At 41.6% G+C, this 10972-nt stretch overlaps 1 protein-coding gene and 1 long non-coding RNA gene across 31 annotated transcripts in view; one reads left to right on the top strand and one right to left on the bottom strand.

Annotated features, from left to right (window-relative positions):
* Positions 1 to 342: 342 nt before the first annotated feature.
* PPP6R3 (protein phosphatase 6 regulatory subunit 3) overlaps positions 343 to 10972 on the top strand; it is a 55609-nt gene continuing 44979 nt past the window's right edge. For 10 of the 30 annotated variants that reach the window (XM_083427229.1, XM_083427228.1, XM_083427224.1 and 7 more), the window contains exon 1: positions 478 to 622. The gene's annotated coding sequence lies outside the window, so the exon portion shown is untranslated. Of the gene's footprint in view, positions 623 to 2463; positions 2495 to 10972 lie in introns of those variants that run through there. The other 20 variants (XM_083427227.1, XM_083427210.1, XM_083427226.1 and 17 more) reach the window with 6 other exon arrangements.
* Positions 507 to 10030, bottom strand: LOC310671454. Its single transcript, XR_014508017.1, has 3 exons — positions 8226 to 10030; positions 5092 to 7153; positions 507 to 5040 (listed from the first exon to the last, which is right to left on the bottom strand). It is a non-coding gene; the product is annotated as an uncharacterized lncRNA (long non-coding RNA).

The following is a 10972-nucleotide window of genomic DNA, read 5'->3' as shown; positions in this document are numbered from 1 at the left end:
GTAAGTCTCGTTTCGCGTCAACTCCGCCCCCTCCCGTTAAAGAAGCCGCTGTTGTCAGGCAGTTTGATATCTTCAATTACACAAAGAGGGCGTGGTTTCTCACGCCGCCCAATAGGGAAGCGTATTCGCTCCTAGTCATTTGTTTGCCCTCGTTCGTTCTCATTGGTCCGAGCTCTTCGGCAAGCGATTGGCCGCCATTGGTTTATTTTTAAATGGGAGCGGAGGTTTTAGTTGGACAACATGAACGCCTTTCAAAGTGACGTCAGTTGGTTGCTAAGGCGTAGAGGTGGGAATTTAGAGGCGCCCGTCTGGAAACGCTGATTGGGCGAAACAAAGCCGTGACCCCGGCCTTTATCCCCTTTATTGCCCAATGGTGAGGTATCTTGGCGTGTGATCGACGACACGTTGGAACCAGTAGCAAACAGAGGCTTTTGCCATTGTCCAATAGAAGAGGTGATTGATGAGGAAAGGTGTGAGCCTTAGAGGGTTGATTGGCAGGAATGGGGGGGATGGGGACAGAGGAGGACTCGAAGGAGCTGATATGTCCGCCATCTTGAAGAGTCGGTGATGGTGGCGAGCAGTACTTTTCCCGCCTGAGCGGGGGGGTCCGCCAGGAGGGGGGGTAAGAGGCGCGCTTGAGGAGGCGGGGGGGGGGTTGTGCGTTGGGCCCATTTCAGCGCCCCGAGTTTAATTGTTCTTCGCGAGGCTCGAGGACAGTAAAGGCGGGATGGGGGGGGGGGCTTCGTTCCTTCTTCCCTCTGAGGGATCGGGTGGGGGCCAGGGAGGCCGAGGAACCGCTTGAGTGGGAGACAGTCCTCCCCTCCCCCCGCCGCTTAGTCGCCCCTGTGAGCCGCCGCCTCTCTTTCCCGGCCTGGATCCCATAGGGAAGCGGGATGAGGCCTTCCTTTCTCCGTCTCTCTCACCCCTCACCTCCCAGCAGCGGCCTAAGCGCCTCGGTTTGTTTTGCTTCCTGAGTTGTGTCCCCCGCAGTCCCCCAATTCTGCGTCGCAGCGGCCTGCGTCTCTTCCCCTCCCGCCTCCCTCATTCTACCATGTGAGGAGGGGTGGAAACGAAGGGAGCCCCCGAAGCCTTTTCTTCTTCTGAAGGCCTTGGGGGGGGGTCGTTGGTTACTGCCGCCGCCGCCTTCTCCGAAAGAATGAGCGGGTATTGGGGACCCCCTGCCCGCACCCCACGTCCTCCCATCCCCTCGGTCTTTTCCCCCTTGGGGAGACTCTGGGCCGGTGTGCGAACTCCTCTAGGCTTCTTTTGGGGGGTGGGAGTCTAGAAATTCCCATTTATATCCTCTCCCGTCTTTCCTACAAAAAGAAAGGGGGGAAATTGTTGTAGGAGGATGACCTCTTTTCCCCGTAAACAACCTTTGGACTCGCTTCCTTGGCTGAGCGAAGATGTGAAATGAACCTTTGCTTAAAGGGTAGCAAGAAGGTCTTGGGCGTTTGGCTTGTGGGATGTGAACTTGGGTGGTGGGAGCTCGTTTGCGGTTTCCCGCAGCAGCTGCTGTGATATGACTGTATTAATAGAGCGGGATACGAGCATCCTGCTTCAGGCAAACACTTTGGGCGGGATTTAAAGTTTTTATCCCGCACAAATTAAGCACGTTCTAGGTTGTTAGATACTTCCTCTGCTCCGACGCGTCCTTTTTCCTGGCCGGGACAAAGTTAGAGGGAAAGTGTTAACGTCAATTGGCTGCTTTTTCAAGCAATACTTAACTATTTTTAGATTGAGAAACTTAGTAAAAACAACAACTTCCTGCAACAATGCTTGATTTAAAATCGAGGAGAGTTATTTATGTACTCTTGCATTCTAATAGATATTGCAACATTTTTTTCTACTAGAACTGGCAGTTTCATTTTAAACTATGTACAGTACTTGTGTTAGTAACATTGTGCAAAGTTTGTGATAATGCTGTCCTGTGGAATCTATGAGTTTAATTAGTAATACTAATATCTGAACTCTACTAATTTTTGAACTTTTGCTAGTGGGGCAATTGATCAGCCTGATAGAGGTCCTTCATTATTTTGATGGTTTCCATGGGGAAGATACTGAGGGGGAAAGTCTTGCTGACAACATCAGTGGAGTAAAAGGAAAATAAGAGACTAGGTAGAACTAGACTTGAATAATAAATAATTGCTCAAAGGATAAAATGGGTTACTACTAAAAATTACCCAAAAAACGTTTGGAGTGCTCAGATACCTATGCTTTAGTATCTAATTCTGCATGTACTTCCAGCCAGATTAGGGTCAGGAAGGGTTGTTTTCCATATTGACTGCTGACTTTTATTTTTTTTCATATTTTCTCTTGTATCGTGGTATCCTTATTGGCTTGAGCCATCTGTAAACACAGCCTTTCCTACTACAGGCACATCAAGAAATGGTGCAGCTTTCTTGATGTGCTATGCATTAGCTTTCTAGATTTGAATTCTTTAATTCTGTTTCCACAGATGGTACTTCCAGTGGCTCTTTCACCTCTCGCCTCTGTAAGTAGAATGGAGGGAAACCTACATTAGCTAGCTAGAGCATACAATGCATTTTAAATAGAATACTTTACCATTTCCACTATCAATCTATTTTATTTTCATCCTGCTTTTCATACAAATCTCAAAGTGACATTAACACCTGCAAGTGATATATTCCAGGCTAAAAATAAGTTGTAGCATCAGTTGTGGAAAATAATGGCCTTTACATAGATTAGGTGACCATAAAGTTCTTCCAACTTTTGATTATTTCAGTATTTAAGAATTTGAAGGGAAAGATGAAAACCTTTAAATAATTATTTAATTTAAAACTTCTCTGTTGGAGATAAATTGTTTGTATTTTCAAGGCTTAAATAGGATGGAAATATCACTAGATAAACACCATTTCTTGCATTTCATAGGAGACAGAGGATGAAGGCATTTTTTCACTTTTCACAACTAAGGCTTCGATCCTATACGGTGGTACAAACGCTTCGGGTTACAAACACTTCAGTACCCACAAATTTGGGAATAAGTCCCATTGAACTCAAATGAATATTAAATTAGAGTAGATAGGTATAGGATTGTACTGTTTACTTGAGCAAGAATCCAAGAGTCAGTTCTAATGTATATTCTAGCCAGCATAGGTTAAATGCTGTTATTCTGGAAGTGGGATAAATGAAAAGACTTTCACACTGGAACTGTTCGGGAAATTGAGTTACAAAATGCTTCGTGCTCCCAATCCTAGATAGAAGACATGCCTTAACCCAGTGAAATCAGCTAATGTTAAAGCTGATTCAGTCCTATGTAGGGTGAAAATTACTTTTGAAAGTTAGTGGTGCTATGCTTCTGCAATACAGTAGTAGGTTAATGAAACTAACCTTTACTCTTAGTCCCAAAACAGACCAGATATTACAAACCTGTGGTCAAAACTATCATTTTCTCTTAGAAGTAGCCATGAGGTCTCTGGGGGATTTTTGAACCTTCTCCATATGCTTTTTTCCTGGCGTAATCTCTGCCCGCCTTTCAGCTACTATTCTTACAGCTTCTCATAGTGGGTCAAATAGCAGACGTGTTTTGGCTGGGAGAGGCATGATTTGCATTTGCAAAATGGCATACAAGAAAGAGTTAAAGTCCCTCTGTGCTGTGGTCTTGATGCAGTCTAGGAGCCTCTGTGGGTATATTCAAAAGAGATCTGCGGCAATGGGAGATGAATCACAAATCTCAAGCATTTCATTTAGTATCACTCTTAATTTACTGCAAGACATAAAGCCTAGCTTTTGACCTTGTCATTAAGATTGAATTTGAGATTGGGGTTTACTTATGTTTGATCTAAAAATGCATATTGGATCTAACAGTGTTGGATTTTTGAGCATGAAAAGGTGATACTGGAGAATGTTTAAAAGGCGATGTGGAATTATGATTACGTGAATGATTTTGTAGGTTCAGATTGATCACTTTAGTGAAGGGCATCACAAGGACACAGTTAATCAATTTATTGGTAAAAGATCAAGTCTAGCTTACATAAATGCAGCCAAAATGCACACTAAACCAGTAATACCAGTCTCCACTGCAAATATATTAACTAGAGCAACTGGTGGGGTATATGGGGTGTTAGGGGAAGGATACTACCTCTTGTGGGGGACATGTTGTGCTCCTTCTGGGGCAGCTTGTCCACCTTTGGTCCTCCCTTGCATGCAAAGACAGGCTCTAGTGGATTGAGCAGACAAGACCAAAAGTGGGTTCAATAGTCAAGAAGCCAATTTCTGCATGTGCTGTAGAGGGAAGTGAGGGGCAGGTGGGGCACGTCAACCTGGGAAGGTAGCCCACCTAGGAGAAGGGAAACTCCTATCCTAAACCTCTGCTGCCTTGCTGAATACATTTGGGAGAAGAAAAGGCTACACAAAACCATACACAGGGACTCCGTCCAGAGTGGAGTCCCTAAGATGGTTGCATGGCACTGTGTATGCCTCCTGTCAACTGCTGCAGCCAAGCTGACACCAATTTATTGCTCTGCTTTCTTTTGGACCACGTCAGTGAGGCCAAGAGGAGGGTCTTGTTGTCTAGGCAGCCCAAGACCTCAATACACACTGCTAGGCTTGCGCCCCAAGTTGCTACTAGGGCAGCAGTTAGGCTTAGCCACTGGAGGCGCACTCTGTTGTCTCTCGAGGCAGACTGGTGCCAACAGAGCAACTGGTTTGTATATAGAATTCAGAATAGCAGTTTGTTCTGGATTAATTCTTGAATATAAGACTGATATCACTGTGTGTAAGTCCTTTGCATTTTCACATTCTGGTAAGAACTTGGAATACTGTAGCGTAGCCTAAGTGCTAGTAGGTCATGCATAAGTGATGGGTTAGGAACAACCTTTTCCCAAGTAAGAAGCATGTTATAATTGTTAATGCTGTTTTACATTTATTTAGACTTGATGTGCTGGGAAAAGTTGCCAAAAAATGGTATGCATCTCTGAAGTTGAGCAATGAAAGTGGCCAAGTTGGGTAATGATACCAAATTATTGAAAGTGGTAAAAACAAAAAGTGGTTAGGAGACATTCCAAAGGGATCTCTAGACTGAGTGATAGGATGTTAAAATGGCAAATGACATTCAATGAAAGCAAGTACCCATATGTGAAGTGATTCATGTTTTATAATGGTGGCCAAATTGGTAGTGACTGACCTTGGGCTAGTAGTGGACAACTTGAGGTGATAGGAAAAGTGCAGATTTCCTATTTGGGATAATTAGAAAAGGATTGAAAATAAAACTGCTAGTACAATGCCATTATACAAATCTGTATAATGAACTTCGAATATTCTGTAGAGTGATGGTTGTTGTACCTCAAAAGAGGCCATTGTAGAGCTGGAAATTTTTTAGAGAAAGTCAGTCAAAGTGATCAATGGGCTGGAGCAGCTCTTCTGTGAGGAAAGATTACATAGTTTGGGGCTTTTTTGTTTACAGAAAAATGCAAGAAAGAGGGGACATGAGAGAGGTGTATAAGATTATGAATGATGTAATAAAGAGAAGTTTTTCTCCCTCATACTAGAACCAGTGGCCATCCAATAAAGCTGCATGTTGGAAGATTTAGGACAGACAAAAGAAAGTACCTCTTCACATATCATATAGTTAATCTATGGAATAAGGTTACCAGTTTGGATGGCTTCAAAAGAGGTTTAATTCATTGAGAAGGAGGTCTTCAATGGCTACTTGCCTTGATGGCTATACTGTGTCCATTGTCTGTATGCCTCTGAATACCAGTTGCTGGGAATCACAAGTAGGGTGAGTGGTGTTATCCTCAGGTGCGACTTGCAGGCTTCCCATAGGCATCTAGTTTCCCACTGAGAACAGGATGCAGGACAAGGTAGGTCTTTGGTCTGATCCAGCAGGGCTCTTCTAAAAATTACTGAGTCTTTTGAAGATAACTCGAAGTAGAACAAACAATATTGTAGGAAACAAACCTGGGGGTACTGTGTGCCTAAATAGTCTGCTCTTGGTTATTTAGTGAACTTCAGAGCCATATGTTTCCACTGCCTTCAGATGTTTCACTAGAAAATCACCATGCTTGAAATTGATCTAAAAGATTTGTACACTACCTGTCCTAGTGGACTGACTATTTGTAGAACATAGCTTAATTGGTAGAGCATGAGACTCTTAATCTCAGGGTTGTGGGTTCAAGCCCCATATTAGGTTAAAGATTCCGGCATTGCGGAGAGGAGAGTGGAACTAGATGATCCTCATAGTTCCTTCCAACTCTACAATTCCATGATACTATTCTTGTTGTGATGTCATAGTGAAGGTGCTCTTCCTGGTAGCAATTTCATGGTCTTATATCTTGCAGCAATGGTGTTGTAGACATCTGATCAACCTAAACTATAATAAATAATACCTTTGGGTAGATAGGGAAAACCATGGTTTCATTTGCAGTTAAACCTAGGAATATATATTTGAGGGGGGAAATGTTCTTTTGGTCACTGGTTCAGGCAATGAGCTGCGTTTCAAATGCATCATGGTTGGAGTTGAAGTTGAAATGAAATACAGCTCTAACAAGGTTAAAAGGCATAAGCACACTTCTACAGATATTTTTACAAGTCAGTATAGAATTAATACGGTTTAGCCTAGTTCTTCTCACACTGTTCTCCTCCCTCCACCTCACCCCCATCATTTGAAAGAGAACGTTTCCTCAGAACATGCAGTTTCCATGAGCCAGTTGTTTCTCTGGTTGCTTGTGCTTTGAAGGGCTGGGCCCGGTTGAAAGCCCTCAGCCTCAAGATCCTCATGAATCGGAGGTTTGCCTTTGCCAAAGAAATGGTTAATTGCTACTTGTTTTTATTGTATTGTAAGTCTCATGTAAGGGGATAAGGACTGCGTAGAAGAACCCTGAGTACAGACTTTCTCCCTTCAGAACCCTGTGTGTGAGAAAAAAATCGGCTGAGGAATTATCCTTGCTGAATTGGACCATTGATCTTGGTTTCATAAGTATTGAGAAGTTTCAGGGGATGTTTCAATTTACCCAGATTTAGGTTCCTTTGGAGGGAGGTAGCGCTGGATGTCTCTGGAGTTTTTGTAGTAGTTTAATTTGTTTTATTTAAAAATAAACCAGTCGAACATACTTGGGAACAAATAGTTTGTGTACCTTATATATCCCAAGAAAATCACCCTTAAACCCCCAGATGTTTTTAGCTTACTGCTCTTGTAGCACCCTGCTTGTGGTTAACGCTTAGCTGGAATGAAATATTCAACGCAGCAATAGAGAAATTAAAATAATAATTTATTTGTCAGACAAATAAATGATAGACACAGTGCTATATGGTTACCAAAGCTCTGCCCACTCCAGCCCTGATGGCCAGCACTTATGTTTCCTCAGCCCAGCCCCCTTGCTCCTCCTTTGGCTGCCTCTGTCCAATCAGCCTGGTTGAAATTCCTATTGGCTGTTTGCTAGAACCAATCATAAAATATAAACCCATTTCCTATTACCTTTTATGGGAGACAAAGAGCTATATTTCCTTCTATCCATAAATGGCAGACAAGTAGCCAAATATCCTACATTTGCCTCGACAAGGCACCTTAATTACCAGATCACCTTTTGCCCCTGTTGCCCCTGCATTCCAAAACAAATGGCTCATGGTATTAAATTCTATCTAAACAGAGATCTTGGGTTCACATTCTCACACACCATCAATGAAATAAGAATCTAAAATAAGAATCTAACATTTCTTACTTTCTAAATCCTTTGCATAATTACATTAAGCCAATAAATCTCATACATAACATAGCTTTTTAGAAGAAAAGGCCTTTGCAAAGAAAAAAGGAACTCAGTAAAAACAGCTTCAAAGAAGCCTCTTCAGTTTACACCCCCCTTTCCCAGCCAGCTGCTTTTCCCATTAGCTCTTACCTTAAACCTTAGGAAAATATGGCTATAGTCTGATGGGAGGCACATGGTATTATTTTCTGTTAAACAATAAATCTTACTATTTACCAACTCTTAATTAGTGTTTTTGCAGCTTGATTGTATTCTGTAATATGTAGGGTCAGTATAACCTTTGCTCCCAGCCTGTAATTCCCTTTTACAACTTTGAGAAACTTGTCTCCTGCTACTGCTATAAATCAGGGGGGCCCTTGTTCAGGAGAGCAGGAAGATAAACAACTGCCAGAGTACTGGCATGAAACATACAAATATTCATGCCTGGCATTAAACATACAAACATTTGCAAATATATCTTTAAGCTCATTTTAAAATACAGGCCTTCATCAGATGCCTCACTCTCATTCTGCTACCTATGTGGCTCTGCCTCTGTTTCCCAAAGCTGTTCCGCTAGTGCTCTCAGGTGCTGCATCCCTTCATTTGGAAGGGGATGATGAGTCATTTTGGCTAAATATGGCATTCTCTTTCCAGCTGTTTCCTATCTCTCCTGGATAGAGATGTATTTTTTTTATTTTAAAAAAATCTGAAGCCCCACTTCTGGAAATACTGTTTTTCTGTTTTTTTCCAGGGCTCCCCCCTCCTCTGGAAAAATGGTTTTTTGTGGGGAGGGAACACAATACTTGTTTTTAAAGTACAGTGGTACCTCGGGTTACATACGCTTCAGGTTACAGACTCCGCTAACCCAGAAATAGTACCTCGGGTTAAGAACTTTGCTTCAGGATAAGAACAGAAATCGTGCTCCGGCAGCACAGTAGCAGCAGGAGGCCCCATTAGCTAAAGTGGTGCTTCAGGTTAAGAACGAACTCCGGAACGAACTAAGTTCTTAACCGGAGGTACCACTGTAAGCTTTCTATTTCAGAAGTCAGTTTCTTATCATAGAATTTTGTCTGGTATATACACTTTTTCAGACAATAATTACAAATTGATTCCCCCCCCCCAAGTTTCTGTTACATGTTATTATTAATTTAAAAATGTATACCACCCTTCACCCATAGATCTCGAGGCAGTTCACAACATAAAAATACAAGTTAAAAAACACAAAATACATAATAAAAGCAAACCAATAACCCCCTCTCCCTCCAACAAACCTTTAAAAGGGAATAGGATGTTAAGGCCTGGTTGAAGAGGAACATTTTCTCTTGGTGCCTAAGGTGTATAATGAAGACACCAGTCGAACTTCCCTGGGGAGAGCATTCCACAAGTGGGGGAGCCACTACAGAAAAGGCCTGTTCTTGTGTTGCCACCCTATCAACCTTGTGTGAAGAAGGCACACAAAGATGGGCCTCAGATGATGGTCTTAGAGCCTGGGTCAGTTCATATAGGGAGAGGGGGTCCTTGAGCTACAAGCTGCTGAACTGTAAGGAACCTCTGGGGTTTTTTATTATGAAATTTATTACATGTCCTTCTGACTTCCACAATTTCAAGCACTCATTTCTATAAAAAGCTGAGAAAAAGAGTAATTAACATAATAAGGCAGTAGGCATGCTTGATCACTGACTTATAAATAACTTTCAAGGAGTCATTTTTGGCCACCTTCATCCTTTCATGTCCATTCCCCAGACTCCTACAGAGTGACCATATAGTAATGTTGGAGGTATTGTGGAAACCAGTTTTCCTAAAATGCATGTATCTGTCAGGGAAGGATAAAAATAAACAATTATAAAAGATTCAAGAATTCCTGGTTGCTAGCGTGGCAGCCCCTACACTTTGGAACCCCTGTTATATTTCAGACTCAAATCTCTATTGTCTTTTTTTGTGCCTTTTGAAGATTTTACTTTTTCAACAGGCTTTTAAGCAGGGTTGGTATTTGTATTGATTTTATATATATGTTCTAAAATGTTTTTATACATGTAGGTATTCTATATATGTTTGGAAACTATTCAGAAAAGAAATTATTTCTCACCACCAAACCCATTGATTCCTGATGCCATGAAGGAGCACTGTTCTACCCAGTTACTACTGGCCTTTGCTTCTGGAAAAATTTAGGCACTGAATAACTAATAATCACTCCGGAGGGTCTTTTGAAAAATTGAAATGCAACTGTTGTGTCAGATCGGTGCAATAATGGAGAGTTGCTATTTTCAAAACAACTTTTACCCACCTGTCTACTTCCTCTACTCTGATTACATTTGCTGCCCCAAAACTGTATTCTCTTACTTGGTTATGTTTCCATGTATACAGGGAATGCTGAACAGAAACCCTTAATTTCACAAATATTCCTCTTGCTCCCTTAAAGTGTATGATTAGGACATCTGACCGGAGGTTTATAAATTATGTTTCTACACAGCATCAAGGCTTTATTTAGTTCCAGATCATAACCAATTAGCATTCATTCTCATTCAGGAAATAAATGAATCATGTTATTGGAAATCTCCAGCAAAAAGGACTGCTTTGAAACATTCTATCTTTATCTAGTAAAAGTGATTATTCAACAATCTTTTGCATTGACATTTGGTTTGAAGACTCATTATCCTATTTGCTGCTTAAATTGAAAGAGGTCATTAGTATCTGAGGGCACTCAGCAGAAACAACATTTCCATTATAAATGTAAACTCACTGAACCCACACAATTCTGGGAATTACAGCTTTGTAAATGTGTGTTTTGGCTCTCATTTCCTTAGAGAATGTGGTACCCATTTATTAAATAAGGAAATTGTATGATTTGGTTATTATACTGTCTCATGTAAATCAGTATTGAAAGACAGAATATGGAGGGCTAATAGTAATGAACTATTGCAGTTGTTCTGGTGATTATAATGCTCAGGATCAAAAGGAGTACTTGGGGTATGCTTGGGCATACCTGATGTTCTCTGTTTCCCCTACGAGTGGACACCCCATACCACATACGGTAATAAACTGCTCCTGAAAGGCTCCTTGCTTCAAAAGTGGTTTTCCATGTATGCTGCTGTTCAAGAACTACCACCCAACACAGTCCCTTTGGTTAAACAATGATTGAGTTGTCCACTTGTTTTGATCCTGGATGCCATTCATATCGTTGATTTTAATACCACATGATGTACAAAAGCATATAGTAGTTCTGAATTTCTATCCCTTTTAGAATTTAAAGACTTAGAACCAGTGTTCAA

Source organism: Podarcis tiliguerta, assembly GCF_965153285.1.
Source record: "Podarcis tiliguerta genome assembly, chromosome: 1".
NCBI classification, from domain to species: domain Eukaryota; kingdom Metazoa; phylum Chordata; class Lepidosauria; order Squamata; family Lacertidae; genus Podarcis; species Podarcis tiliguerta.
Note: the sequence above shows the minus strand (reverse complement) of the source record. Positions and strands in the feature narration are given on the sequence as shown.